We start from the raw sequence: 16409 nt of genomic DNA, 5'->3' as shown, positions 1-16409 counted from the left end.
AACTCCCACAGTGGAGCTTAGATGGCAATCTAGACAGATACTAGGTGAAGAGCTACTAGCTGGAAGATCTCTGTTGCAATATCTAATCTGGTACAATAAACTGGGGAGGTCGCCTCTTTATAGCTATGAAGGCGGTAGTCGGATCAACCTAGTCGGTGAAGCTGACTAGTCAACCTAGTCGGTGGAACCGACTAGTCGTCCATGGAATATTTAGGGAATATTCCCTATACCGTCGCCTCAGGGGCTCTCGCCCCCGAACCCCCACTAGGGGGGCCGCTGGCCCCCCTAGGACACCCCAACTGGGGGCCAGTTGGCCCCCAAGCCCCAGTAAGAGTAAGGGGCTCCCACACAATCAAGACAATGTGCCTTGTTGTGCTACCAGCTTACCTACCCTGCCTAGCCCATAGGCTAGACTCACATAGATCACCTTTCTACCATCAATGGTCTCATTGTTGATAGACCTCATCTGACATGCAAGTCAGGATCCATCCACTGTCCCGGGCTCACACATGGCTTCTCCTCATATGGGAGCCTTACAACTTGAGCACCTTGGACCACTGGTGGTTACTAGGAGGATGGGGCATTGAGCATATCTAACAAAACTTATTATAATAAGAGACGTTAGGTTAGGTTAGGTTCACCCCCCCTCCTCGGCCCCCCAAAAAAAGAGGAAGGTCCTTTGTGGGAAAATTTTCTGACATCATTCATTTGGAGGACAAATCGCACCCCATTTGAACCCAAATTTTATATATGTGAAGATCTACATTAAAAGAATTTTTTTGCACCTTTTTACCATGATTTTGGGCCTGGTTATTGCCACCATGTAGGCACTGATTTTGACCCTAAAATCACATATATTTTGCCATATTTTTAGGCTATGAAGTTTGAAATCAATTCCAGAATTTGCAATCTTATGCACCCACTTGAAGGCCTCCATTAAGAATTCAATATGCACCTGAGATCAAGAAGAAGGCTAGCACCTATATACAACTAAGGTGGCCTTAACAGTCATAGAGCAAAAGTTGTGCATCTCTCAACCACCACAATATCCATGAATTGTCCTTCACCCTTAAGGCCATGGCTTCCACTCGGTCCTTAGTTGTGCAATCACCACAGTATCGCCTTAAGGGTGAAGGCAGGCCATAAAGCAAAAGTTGTGCATCTCTCGACCACCACAATACCCAAGAAGGGAAATATATGGTGCCCATGTGAACTATATGGCCAACCACGCATCCAATGAGTGTCAATGTTGAGGAGCAGATTCAATCCACCAAAAGTGGCCCAAAACCCAAAGTTTTGGTGTGTCATTGGCAATGTTGTAGGCCATGATGTCAACACATGCTTCTACAATATGAGGGTTGCACAACCTTGGCCCCAATAGTACCAACAGGCACCAATTCTAGTATACACGCAGCCAACGCTTGCACCCAATGTGCAAGTGCTAGGATCAATACCATCCCTATGAGGACACAAGCACCTCAACTACTAAAAACTCACAATCCTCCATAGTATCCTCAAGCCCCCACTCTTGCTCCAATACTCCCAGTGCAACAACTCCAAACTGAAGAACTGGAACCACAATATGAGTATGAAAAAAAATACCCCATGTATTACATGCATGGTGCCAAAGGACTCATTCTAGTGGATGCCAATCAAGTAAGGCCAACCACATATCGAGCACCCATTAAGTGTTTTGGATGTGGAGAAAACCATTGGCTAGGCCCCACAAAAAGGAAGCCCAAGTACTTTTTTCAACCTGTGTGTAACGATTGCAGAGTTGGGAATGCGTGCATGGATTGTCCATTCAGAGAAAAGCTCAACAGTCCAATGAGGCAAAGCCAAATATGACAAAATATGAAGAGGGGAGAGGAGAAGAGTGGAGATGAGGAGAGAGGGCACAGCTAGAGAGCATACCACAAATGACTAACTGTACACTAGATTTAGTTTAAAAAATAGAATATATACAAACCCATTTAGGGTTAGGGTTAGGGGATCTAACCCTTTCCTTAATAGCACTCTATAAGGTTAGTGGTATGCACATATGATCACGTGATGGTGCTATGTACACATGATCACATGATGTTGAGCGTGAACTCTCAACACCTTCCCTCAAGATCAACATCATGAAGTAGGCCTTTCCTCAAGATGATGATTCTGGGGAATCGAAGAAGGACTGAGCATTACATTCCATCACACCCCTTTAATGGGAATGTCCTTCCTCTACGTCACTAGTCGGTGTTTCTCGAATAGCTCTTTACCGAGTGATTTGGTAAATATCTCTGCAACATTTTCTTTGCTATCACAATGCTGCAATGTGATGTCACCAAGTAACACTCTTTCTCTCATGAAGTGCTCTCTAACATCAATGTGCTTTGTCCTGGAGTGATATACTGGATTCTTGGCCAATGCTTGAGCCGATTGATTATCACAATATATTGTTGTTGGCTTTGACTCATCAAAGTAATCTGTTTCTGACAATAGTCTTCTAAGCCATATAGCCTCACATGCACCTGTAGTGAGTGCTCTATATTCTGCTTCAGTCGAAGACCAAGAAATAGTTGGCTGTTTGTTTGACAACCATGATATAGCACCTTGACCAAGGAAAAATGCATATCCCTGTGTCGATCTCCTAGTCTCATGATCTCCGACATAGTCACTGTCACAGTATCCATGCAACCGTGGATGACTTCCTTTATATTTTATCCCAAACTGTCTTGTACCTCTGATGTATCTCAAGACTCTTTTGGCTGCATTCCAATGAGACTATTTTGGATTCGCCATAAACTATGCTAGTGAGCTTGCTGCATAACAAATATCTGGCCGTGTGATTGTTAGATATATAAGAGATCTGATGAGCTGCTTGTAGTATCTATCATTGACTGTAGGCTTTTCTGAATCTTTAGTTTCAAACTCTATGAGGATTACCAGAATTCGAGCGACTGAGTTCGAGCGAGGTGACAGTTGAGCGAGGAGTTTCATAAAATTGACATTCTAGTGTGATGATTTATGTTCAAAAAGTAGCATGCATTGCTTACTTTTACAGTTGTTGTACTACCCATGATATTGTGAGAAATCAATTGCCTTACATACAAACAACAATTTTTGAAAAATGTTTTGCAATGTTTTTGCAAGGGTCAAGGAAGGAGGGGTCGAAGAAAGGGGTTAGAGTATGTGTTTTTCTTGTGAAATTTCCATTTTCAAGGCAAAACATAAAGGGAGGAGGAGCCTCCCAAGAGGCCGCGATATCGCGGCCTCTTGGGAGGCTCCTTCTGCCAATTTTATTTGGGCCATAACTTGGTCAATCAAACTCCAAATATGGTCATGTTTGTAGTCAAAATGATCAAAATGATATGAATGAATCCATTTATCATGTTAGAGTGTCTAAATTCTACAACTTTAAAAAGTTTGTACTTATCTTTGTTTCATCATAGCTAAACCTTATCAAACTCTTATATTTTCTTAAATTTTTCTCATATAGAGTTCAGGTCCTTGGTTCTCTCCCTCCCTGCTCCATAGTTTAAACATTTTATTCATGTTATCATTTTGTGTACAAAATGGATCATATCATATGGGTAGCATAAAAATCGATGAGCTACAAAATTCAAATAGTTTTTTGTGAAGGATTTTTATAGGAGGAGCTTCTATATCATGGATGGGACTATTTTTGTTTGTATGTAAGTTCACAAAATAAAGAAACCCGTTCAACTCATGTGCTATCTAACATAATTTTGAGTGACTACCTCGAGGTGTAGACATTGCAACATTTCCCCTTTTGTATCTATTGAATGATTTCTAACTTGCATGGATTTATTATTTATCAAATAATAGGTTTTCTCTTTGTATGTTGCCAATAAGTTTTCATTTGGTATTCAGTGAATCATTGCTGACTTGTATGGACTTATCAGTTATCCCCAATAGTAGGTTTTATCTTCCTATGTTGCCAAGAATCATACGAAAAATAAGTAAGAACAATCTCTAATATGGTCATGTAGATTCAACCATTTCTAGTAAAAAACTATTGCTACTATAGGTTCAGAAAAAGTTCATCACATGCATCGCTCGAACTCTGGGCTCGCTGGAACGCAATCGCTCGATGTTTTGACTTACTCAAACTCTATTCCATGGGAGTGGCTACAATCTTGCAATCTGCCATATGAAACTTCTTCGGGAGACTGTCAACATACTTGACCTGACTCATGAATGTGCTATCTGAATCTCTCCAGAACTCAATTCCAAGACAATAGTGCATAAGACCAAGATCTTTCATGTCGAACTCTGCAGATAAGTCTTGTTTCAATTTTCTGATGAAGCTATCCTTGCTTCCTGTCACAATCAGATCATTTACGTACAAAAGTGCAATAGTAATGTCTTCCCCTTGAACTTTGTAGTAGAGAGTATGATCTGCATTGGCCTTCATGTATTTCAGATCAGCAAAATACTTGTTGATTCTGTTGTACCAACTTCTGGGTGCTTGTTTTAAGCCGTAGAGACTTTTCTTGAGATGGCAAATCTTATTCTCTTTTCCTGGTTCAACATAACCTGCTGGTTGTTGCATGTAGAATTCCTCATCCAGGTAACCATTGAGAAATGCATTCTTGACATTGAGCTGATACACATTCCATTCGCTGAGTGTTGCTAGTGATATCAAGAACCGTATGGAATCCATCTTTGCTACTGGAGCTTAAGTCTCATCATAGTCTTGACCATATTGTTGTACAAATCCTTTTGCAACTAATCTGGCTTTGTATCTTTGAATACTTCCATCTGGATTGTACTTCACTTTGTATACCCATTTGTTTGTTATGGCCTTCTTTCCTGGTGGAAGGTCGCATGATTCCCAAGTGTTATTTTTATACAAAGCATCCATTTCTTCATTCATAGCAGTTTGCCATTCTGGCTTTTCTACTGCGTCTTCAAAGTACACTGGCTCTTCTGTAGCCATGATGGTAGTCATAAGAGCATAGTTGGTGGTTTCCACCTGAATTGCTTTTCCTTTCTGAGCATATGTCAATCTGGCTGGAGGTCTGCTTTCCCTAGTAGACCGCCTGAGCTGCTATGGCTCTGCTTGGGGTGTTGTTAGCAATTCTTGCTCTTCTTCATCAACCTGTTCTGTAGATGACTGCGAAGTCGATGCTTCTATCTCTTGTGTGGGTGAGGTTTTCCATTCTAATTCCTCATCAAAGATTACATCTCTGGAGATAATGACCTTGCGGTTGATGGGATCATACAATTTGTATGCTTTGCTTTCTTCACTGTAGCCAACCATGATGCATTTGCGTGACTTTGCATCCAATTTTCTGCGATGATCATCATGTATGTGAGCATATGCTATGCAACCAAATATGCGGAGATGCCCAATGTGTGGCTTTTGTCCAGTGAATGCTTCATAAGGAGTCATACCCTGTATCGGTTCGGTAGGAAGCCGATTAAGCAAATAGTTTGCTGTAGCTATTGCTTCTGCCCAATACTGATTCGAAAGATGCTTTTCACTAAGCATTGCTCTAGCACTATCTGCTAAAGTACCATTCTTCCTTTCGACTCTTGCATTCTCCTGAGGAGTATCTTGCACATGTGAATTGTTTTCATATGCCATGTTTCTGCAAAAGTTCATGAATGCTGAAGACATGTATTCACCTCCTCTATCTGATCTCATAACCTTGATCTTTATGCCTGTTTGGTTTTCTACCATGGCTTTGAATTCTTGAAATCTGGAAAACACTTCATATTTCTCTTTCAGAAAGTAGACCCAACAATATCTGCTGTAGTCGTCGATGAAAGTCAAGTAGTAAAGTGAACCATTGATGCTGCGGGTCTGGGCATAACCCCATACATCTGTATGAATCAAATCAATAATACCTCATGCACAGGAGGTACTTCTGACAAAGTTGGTTCGCTTTTGTTTGCCGAAGCAGCATGCTTCGCAAACTTTTCCAAGAAACTATAGCTTCGGAATCCCAATTGCCATATTCTGATTCCTGAGATCTAACAAGTACTTGAAGTTGACATGACCATATCTCTTGTGCCATTTTGCAGATAGTGGCATCTGTTGCGGTTGAGCTGATGTGGCATGCTTATCTGGTACTGTAGCTAGCATTCTGTATAAGCATCCTTCCTTGACACCTTTTGCTACTAGCTGACATCTTTTGGATTTGTCTCTGATAGTGCATTCATCACCATCGAAGATGACTTTGTAATTGTGTTCCGTCATTTGACCTACTGACAAAAGGTTCTTGCTGAGCTTCAGAACATAAAGCACATCTTTTACTAATCCTTTTGTATCAGTGAAATTGTTCATAGGGATAACACCTGTCCCTTGAACTGGATTCGATGTATTGTCTGCTGTGTAGATGACATTTTTATGTCCTTCTAATGGTTTCATTTCTATGAACCATTCCTGATGATTTTTCATGTGAGATGATGCACCGCTATTGATGTACCAAGGATCCTGTTCCACTTGGTCAACTTGATAGCTGTAATCCTCTTTGGGATTGAAATCAGTGTCTAGGTACACTGTATCAGTCTGATGCAATTTCTCGCTTGCAAGAAACATATTTCCATGTTCATTTGCAAGATGACTATGACTAGAATGTCCACCATGATGATTTCCTCTGCCTCGGGAATTCCCTTGATTACTGCTAGATTGACCGCCCTGGTCGTACTGCTTCTTGCGGCAATCTCTTTCATAGTGTCCAAACTTGTGACAGTAGTTGCATTGGATGTTTGACACATTGGTGGATGCATTCCCTCGTCCTTGGAATCTTCCTCGATTGGAATGATTTCCTCTTTGCTGATTCTAATGCTACTGAGGATGCTGCTGATGCTGATGCTGATTTTGACTTTGATTTTGTTGATGATGACCACTTTTCTGATATGATCTACCTCTGCCTTTGCCTTTGCCTTTGCTTCTGTCTGAAGCTGTGAATGCCTGATCATTAGAATGACCTTTACGTGCTTTAATTGCCTGAGTCCTGAGTTTTTCACCAAGTAGAACTGACTGAAGTTCTTCCAGTGTTGGAATTTGCCATTGGATGGCAATACTCTGGACTAGATTCTCGTATCCCTCTCCCAGTCCATTCACAATGATTTGAACCATTCCTGTAGGGTTCATAGTCTCTCTTGCTGCTACAAGTTGATTGTTGTAGTCTTTTATGCAGAGTACATAAGCATGACCAAGTTCACTGTTGTTGCAGAAACTCTGGTTGATCTGGTTTCTTAAGGTGAGAATCCTGGATGTGTTCTTCGACTCATAAAGAGCTCCAAACATATCCCATGCTTCTTTCGATGTCTTGACTATGTTGAGTTGTCCTAGCATGACATCTTGCACATTCTGCTTGATCAGGTGATAGGCATACTTGTCTTTCTTATCCCATTCTGCTTGAGCTCGGGCAATGGCAGGATCTGTTACTGGTGCGAAAACTATTTGTGTGGATGTAGATCCCATTGTTGGTGCTGTGACAACAGATGGAGTAGAGCTACTGGTGGCTGGATCGGCCAATGGCCTAGGTGTAGACCCATCGACATACTCCCATTTGTCCTGAAGCACAAGAATGGTCTCCATTCGGTATTTCCATGTACTGTAATTGGAGTTGTCTAACTTAGCAGATGCCTCTAGATTGAGGTTGCTAGTTGACATGGTGCAAGAAATGTACTCAAAAGTGTCGTGAAGATCTCTGTATGAATCAACTGCAAATACACTGACTATGCCAAGTGAAAATCTCTGTACCGTCGGTGAAGATAGAACTGCAGTATATAAAATCTGATCTGTATTACAAGGCTTGTGGCAATGATGTTGGGAATAGCCAAGAGGCTTTACAAGGCTGAAATGATGTGCACGGTGCCGTGAGATAGCTGAATAGGCTTTACAATGGTGGCATGTGTGTGTGAAATCAAATGCTATCTGCCCACTGAAACAATCTGCAATGCCTCTGAACTCTGAAGTCTGCTCACTGAACTGATGAGCGTAAGGTTTCAGGTAATGTAATGATGTGAAACCGTATGTGAGCATATGGACTGACTCCGAGTAGGTACTAGTCGAGAATTTCGGGCATGGCTTAGATTGGCAACTTGGGGAAATTCAAAGCATCCCCTCTATGGTGATCTAGTCTACTCTAATCTAGATCTAAACCAACCGTCGATTGATGAAAGAACAACAAATAATTCATTTTCTTTTGTTCTTTTTAAGTGATGGGTCAGATGCGTCGATGTAGAGGCAAATGTGTGTGAAGGAAGTGGTTTTGCCGACGAGGCTCAAATGTGAGTGTAACTTGCATTGAAATGTGCGTGTGATGTGACGAGCGCGTAGAGCACAAAAAAACGAGCGACTTTCCTTTTTGGAGCACCCTCAAATTCTTCCTAGATCAAGAGATATGACTTGATCTAGGTGGAGGGGCAAAAGGAGTGCAAATGGTGCTCAATGATGATGTGTCACTATGCCTAGCAAGAGGTGTGCCTAAGAAGCTCTGTGCTGAGGTGGCAGGAGTGGTCACATGAAGTGGCTGTAGAGCACTGTGTGTGCCTGTAGAGGTCAATACTGACTGGACAATTGAGGTGGCACTGCTTAGGTGGCACAGATGATGATGTCAGCAAGGTGACATGGCAATGATGATGTGGCAAAACGACGTGTCTTGATGATGTGGTAGATGACGTGTTTGTGCTGACATGGATTACTGACGTGGCACTGTGGATAAGATGATGACATGGCAGCTTCAGAGATACGGTTGCCACATGGCATGCGCTCGAGACTCCTGACGTGGTAGATTGCTGATGTGGCAGATAGGATGACAAGGTGATGATGTGGCAATCAGCTACCACGTGTCAAATTTGTAACCAAAGGTGAGGTCAATCAGGGGATAAGGGTAGCCCCTTATCTGCCACGTGTCAATAGAAGGGCTACCAGAATCTTTTGAGATGCTAACAGAATCTTTATAGATTCTGTCCTCATTTCCATCGAGGCCGCGCAGGAGTTGATCAGAGGAGCCTGGAGCTCGGGAGCGCTGGCTGATCAAAGGCATGTGAGAGGAGCTGGGGAGCTGCAGGTCGGTGAAGCCTTAGTCTTGAGAGCTTGATGAGCCGCGAGTGTTGGCTATCATAGGAGCTCGCTTGTGGTCTATGGAGGGAGCTGTGTTGGACGTGATGCTTTGTTGGAGGCAGTCGTGTAGTTGGTGTAGGGCTGTTGATGGCAAGCCATGGTGGAGTTGTTTGTTGGAGATGGCTACTAGCATAGAGGCCATGAGGAGCTCAAAGGTTGCGTGTGGTTTGATGGGTGACGCTTGGAGTGAAAATGCGTGGAGGCAGAGTTTTGGAGCTTCGGCTTGAATGCTTGAGCTTCGTTGCTGCTATCGATGGAGGCTGTGGAGAGCCAGGTAGTCGAGTTTAGCAGGCGAGGCTTGGAGGTCCGTCGGCTAGCTTGCTCATGGAGATAGCCACTAAGGGGCTTGTGTCTTGGAGCCCGTAGAAGATCCATGGGCCTCAGGGTCGTTGGCTGCAGCTAGAACTGGTCGGTCAGTAAAGAGGCTTGGAGAAGCCCTTTGAAGAAGCGCTCGTGGAAGAAACAGCCCATGGCAGTTTGGCGCACTGCTGTTAGGTGAGTTGCCATGAGAGTTGATGGTCTGCCGTGAGAGTTGTCTGCAGAGTTTGATGGAGAAGCGGCGTTGAAGTAGTTGAGGTAGTCGCTTGGTCGCAGGAGATGGCACTTTGGAGTTTGACATTGGGGTCGATTTCATTGGAGGTTGGAGTCGTTGCAAAAGCTCTCTCCCTTGAGAGCTCTCTCTCTCTCAAAAGAAAAGAAGACTCAATGTCAATCTCTTTCTCTCAAATGAAGATCACACTCAAAGAACTCTCTCTTTCTCTCAAAGATGGAAATCACTCTCAGAAATCTCTCACAAACTCTCGAAGGAGATGAACAAAAATATCTCACCTAATGGACGGAATTGTTCTCACTCTACGGAAGTGAATGGAACACTCAATCTCTCAATCACTCTCACAATGATCTCAATGCCTCAGCGGAAGGCAAGGCAGCTCTGATACCATGACAAAATATGAAGAGGGGATAGGAGAAGAGTGGAGAGGAGGAGAGAGGGCACAGCTAGAGAGCACACCACAAATGACTAACTGTACACTAGATTTAGTTGAAAAAATAAAATATATACAAACCCATTTAGGGTTAGGGTTAGGGGATCTAACCCTTTCCTTTATAGCACTCTATAAGGTTAGTGCTATGCACATATGATCACATGATGGTGCTATGCACACATGATCACATGATGTTGAGCATGAACTCTCAACAAAATATACCCCTTGGAATCATTGGCATTGAGAGTCATAGTGTGGATACATGAAGTGTTGTATCCTAGCATGTATTGGTGATAACAAGAAAACAAAAGGAAGCAGCACAACAAAAACTAATTATTTCTCAAAAATCAAAGAATCCAAATGCCAAACAAGCCTTGCAACCGCAACACAAAGTGAACCAATGCAAAGAATGTCCGCCCCCAGTGCTCTTCAAGAAGCAAAGGAAGTCTACCCCAATGCCAAAGTGGACAAAGCTCAATGCCTTGAAGGAACGGGTAAGACTAGAACATCAAAAATTCAAGGTGGAACAAAGAGAAAAAATAGAGGGAAGGGTACCAACACCACACAGTATCATCATGAGGATATTGCTATCAAAATATATGTGGGAACTGGGAAAATCAAACCCACCATACCCAAGAATATTGATGACTTCCACCATATCCACAGTCGTGCATTACTTTCAGCATTAAATTAATTCAAACCCACAGAAGGTGATAGCCAAAGTGCTCAACAATTGCATGCAGCCAGTGACCACGATTGATAACTATAAGACAACACATCCAATGTTGCTAGATGTGGATGCACAAATGATTCAACTAAAACCACCCATTTGGGATGAAGAATCGTGGGATTTCCACCTTGATCTATGATTCCCTAATTGGTCTAGGCATGGCTATTGTATATTTCTATCTCTCTCTCTCTCTCTCTCTCTCTCTCTCTCTCTCTCTCTCTCTCTCTCTCTCTCTCTCTCTCTCTCTCTCCACCCTCTCTCTCTCTCTCTCTCTCTCTCTCTCTCTCTCTCTCTCTCTCTCTCTCTCTCTCTCTCTCCCCCTCCCTCCCTCCCTCCCTCCCTCCCGCTCCCTATCCCTATCCCTCCCTCTCTCTCTCTCTCTCTCTCTCTCTCTCTCTCTCTCTCTCTCTCTCTCTCTCTCTCTCTCTCTCTCTCTCTCTCGTAAGAAAACAATACAATGTTTGTGCTCAACAGATAATAGGATCTTGTAGGCAAGAGACAAAAGTAAATAGTATGGAGAATCAAAAATTTGATTACTGTAGAACTGATACAATAGATGGCACTACCTCCCAACCGTGCGCTCCTGTGAAAGAAGCTTCGATGGCATGTTGGAAATAGTAGAGGACGGAGGCTGGATGCTAAGGAATCACGGTTGCTGTAGCCAGTGATAAAATGGGCTTCACAAACTCGCTCTTATATAGCCACCACGGTTAGACCCAATTTGGTGACCGACCCAGTCCGCCCAAACCGGCTGACTGTCCCGAAATAGGCCACCGACCACACGATAGAACCGGTGCGCTAAATAGAGCAACTAACCTATGGTTGCCGTTTGGCCCAGAGCCATCCAGGATCATCTGGGGCTCCAAACGGGCCCCGCAACCCGAGAGTGGGTTGCCCTGAGAAATGCTCCGTCTACCCTCAATGCGGTTAGTCATGGGATGCCTTCCCGCACTTGCATGTAGCCTAGTTGGTAGTGTGCCAACTCCATCCAGCCATCAGGCCACACATGGCCCCCATCTGGTGTCCAAACCAGGACCTACCGGATAACCGAGCTACTCAAATGCCTTCTCCTCATATGAGGGGCTTACAAGTAGAGTTAGTTAGTTCCCGCATAGTTTCACGAGAGTGAAGCATTGATATCTAACACCCCCCCTCAATGTCCACCCACAAGTGAACTTACTTTTTCGGCCCAATGCCAAGTCGATGAAGATGCCTTTCCAGCAAGTCTCTTCCAAGAGCCTTCATGAAGATGTCCACAGCATTCTCTGTAGTCGGACAGTAAACCAAGTCGACCTCTCCATCCATGATGAGCTCGCGTACAAAGTGATATTGAATCTCAATGTGTTTTGTGTGAGCATGGAACACAAGGTTCTTTGCAATTGCCATGCAACTCTGATTGTCACATTGTAACTACATAGCCTTGTTCTGCACTGCACCCATGCCGAGCTACTCAAATGCCTTCTCCTCGTATGGGGGCCTTACAAGTAGAGTTAGCTGGTTCCCGCATAGTTACATGAGAGTGGAGCATTGATATCTAACACCCCCCCTCAATGTCCACCCACAAGTGAACTTATTTTTTCGGTCCAATGCCAAGTCGATGAAGATGCCTCTCCAGCAAGTCTCTTCCAAGAGCCTTCATGAAGATGTTCGCAGCATTCTCTGTAGTCGGACAGTATACCAAGTCGATCTCTTCATCCATGATGAGCTCACGTACAAAGTGATATTGAATCTCAATGTGTTTTGTGTGAGCGTGGAACACAGGGTTCTTTGCAATCACCATGCAACTCTGAGTGTTACATGATAACTGCATAGGCTTGTTTTGCACTACATCCATGTCCCCTAAAGTCCTCCTCAATCACACTACCTCGCAAGAAGCAAAGCATGCTAATTTGTACTCAGCCTCGGTAGAAGAAAGAGCAACTGTAGGTTGCTTCTTGCGGACCCATGACACAGCTCCAGATCTAAGTGAGAAACAGTAACCTGTCACTGATCTCCTACTGTCCACATCTCTTGCCCAATCCGAGTCACAGAATCCGGTCAAGATGTTGCCCTTGGTATAGGTGATGCCATAATCAAGCGTGCCTTTGATGTATTTCAGCACCCGCATCCCTGCCCTCCAATGGTTCTCCCGGGGCTTATTGGAAAACCTGCTTAGTACACCAGTCGCAAAGCTGATGTCTAGCCGCGTGTTGCACGAGTAAATCAAACTGCCCACAAGTCTTATGTACTTCGCTTTGTCCACCAGTGGTGATGAATCCTCGTTTGAGAGCTTCACATCAACCTCCATAGGGGTACCAATGTCTTGCACTCAGCCATGCCAAATGCCTTCAGTATCTCTCCAACATACTTCAGCTGTGAAATGATCTGTTTCGGCTCTTGCCAAACTTCAATCCCCAAAGAGAAATGCATCAGTCCGAGGTCTGTCATTTCAAACTCTCTTCCTAGCAAATGCTTTGTCTGCGAGATCTTCTCTTCATGGTTTCCTGTTATGACAAGGTCGTCCACATAAAGGACCACGATCATACACTTGCCTCCTTCTCTAAAGATATACAAATTTGCATCAGATGGTCTCCTCCTAAACCCGTTTTGCAGAAAGTAGGCATCAATTCACTGGTACCGCGCTCGTGGGGCCTGTTTCAACCCGTAAAGTGCCTTCTTTAGTTTACAAACTTTACCTTCTGAACTGGGGATCACAAAACCTAGTGGTTGTTCCACGTGGTTGTTCCACGTATACCTCCTCCTTGAGATCTCCATTCAGAAAGGTAGATTTTACATCCATTTGAAACATGGGCCAACTTCCCTGGGCTGCTAAAGCCAAAAAACTACGAATTGTGGTTAGTCGAGCTGTGGGAGCAAAAGTATCCTGATAATCAAAACCATGTACTTGTGCAAATCCTTTTGCCATGAGCCAAGCCTTGTACTTATCCAACGTGCCGTCGGACTTGTACTTGGTCTTGTACACCCACTTGGTGCCAATTACCTTGCATTTTGGTGGACAATCCACAAGATCCCAAGTGTTATTGTTCATTATGGAGCCATACTCCGACTGCATAGCCTCCATGCACCTATCATCATCCTGTGCCTCTTCAAGACACGGGTTCATCAGCACCGATCACCTTTATCATCAAATCATAGTTGACCAAGTGTTCCTGCGCCCTTCTTTGCTCCTCTAATCTCTTAGACCGGTGGTGTTCGGATGGTTCCTCCTCAATGGCTGGCGGTTCTCTGCCGCCCAAAAGCTGCTTTACCCACTTTGGGAATGGTTGTTGCCGTTGTGGTTCTATAGACTCTTCTTCCTTTTCTTTATCTTGAATCCTCCCAAGCACCATTGGGGGAGTTCGGTCTACTGTTGGTGGTGGTACTCGATGGATATCCTGGTCCTGGTTGTCTGGAAAGGAAGCATCCTCCTCCAATTGATGCGGCTGTTCTGAGAAGACCACATCGCGACTTACTATTACCTTCTTGGTAATAGGGTTATAGAGATGGTAACCCTTCGCCTCTTCACTGTAGCCCAAGAAAATACACTTCCGGCTCTTCGGTTCCCATTTGGTTCTGTTAGCATCAGGGACATGCACAAAATAGTCACATCCAAAAACTCTAAAATGTGCAGCTGAAGGTTTCTTACCAAAAAAGGCCTGCAGTGGAGTCATCCCATTCACAGCCTTCGTGTAGCTACGATTTAGAATGTAAACTGCCGTGTTACATGCATCAGCCCAGAAAGTCTTTGTCAAATCTTTCCCTTTCATCATACTCTTGCCCATTTCACAGATGACGCGCATCTTGCATTCTGCTACTCCATTTTGCTGTGATGTATGTGGTGGGGGTTTCTGCCTCTTGATCTCGTGACTTTTGTAGTAACTTTTGAATTCAGTTGATGTGAACTCTCCACCTTTGTCTGATCTCAATTTCTTCACCTTCCTCCCTGTTTCTTTCTCGACCATTACATGCCATTCCTTGAACTTACTACAAGCCTCGTCTTTAGTCTTTAGGAAGTATATCCATATCCTTCTACTGTAGTCATCGATCAGCGTCATGAAGTAGTAGGAACCACCCAAAGCTTCCGTCTCCATCTTTCCGCAGAGGTTCGTGTGAACGAGCTCTAGAGGAGCCTTTGCCCTACTGGCCTCTTTAGGAAAGGGTTGCCGATGCTGCTTGCCCATCATGCAAGCTTCACATACATCGGGAAGATCTCTAATTTCTAGTAGGTCTGTAATCATTCCACTTTTATGCACTCCTTCAAAGAACTAAGGTTTAGATGACCAAACCTCTCATGCCACAGCTTAGTGTCTTCACATCGGCTCGAGCACTGAAAGCTGAGAGTTTGTAGATGTTGTTGCACCATGTACCTTTACCAATGACCTTCCCTTAAAGATCCAGAATCTGTGCACCATTCTTATCGAATTGAATTTTGAGGTCTCGATCCTGATTGTAGAAACGGACAACAAGTTCCTCTTGATATCTGGCACATAAAGAACATCAGACAACTGTTTAACAACTCCATCTGACTTGAGAGCAATCGTACCTTTTCCTTTTGCTTGACATTTTGCATCACTGCCGACTGCTACCAGAATGTCATTCCCTACCGGCTGTAGAGAGGTATACCAATCCTTCCGACTGGTCATGTGGCGCAATGCACCACTGTCAATGATCCACCATTCATCTGCAGGTACATGAACTGCCTCCATGCAAATCTCCTCAATTGCTACGAACAGCTCTACTAGTACTGCATCTGCGTTGTTGCTGGACTCTTTCTTTACTCCGTTCTTCTCATCTGCAATCTTCTTTCAGCACTTATTCTACTTGTGCCCTGCCTTGTTGCAATAGAAGCACTTGATCTTCTTCTTTCTCTTTTTATCATCAGAAGAAGATGGGTTACCAGAGTCCTTACCCCCTTAGCTTTCTTTGATCCAGTGTAGAAAGCCGAATCTTCTCCAGTCCTCATCTTTTGACGCATCTCCTCCTCCAGAAGCATCGCGCTGAAATCCTTAAAGTTGAGGGGCGGATTTATGTTCTGCGCATTTAGTGCCATAACAAGACCGTCGTACTTTGGTGGGAGAATCCGTATGCACCTTCGTGCTAGATTCTCGCTGGTGATGGTGATGCCAATCGTTGTCATTTGATCGCGTAGATTCTTCACCCTGGTGATGAACTTCTCTGCCGCTTCAGACTCAGACAATTTCTCGTTCGCGAGTTGAGTCTCCAGATTCTGAATCCACATCTGATTCGTGGTCTCGTACTGATTTTTCAAGACTGTCCATGCCTCCTCCGCTGTGGTGACATGTTGAATTAATGCCATGACGGAATCACTTACACTGCAGACAATAGAACACAGCACATCTGCATTTCTTCTTGTCCACACTAGAATCTCATCTGCAGTTGGTACTATTTGTTGTCCTGCATTGGCTGGATTCTCGGTCTCGCAACTGGCTTCACATCCACCCCAGTAGCAGTATCCCAAAGCTCGTATGCGCTTAGGATGGTCTTCATCTTGAACTTTCAGAGTGGATAGTTAGAGCCGTCCAACTTTCCGCTTTCGCCGAACGGTGGGATTCGTAGTCTTGCGGGTTGGGCCATTCCTCACAATTTGCTCGCAAACAGAAACACACTA

This window comes from Dipteris shenzhenensis, chromosome 5 (assembly GCF_047967505.1).
Source record: "Dipteris shenzhenensis isolate YYH24624 ecotype China chromosome 5, Dip_SZ_1.0, whole genome shotgun sequence".
NCBI lineage: Eukaryota > Viridiplantae > Streptophyta > Polypodiopsida > Gleicheniales > Dipteridaceae > Dipteris > Dipteris shenzhenensis.
This window is presented reverse-complemented; position numbering follows the sequence as displayed.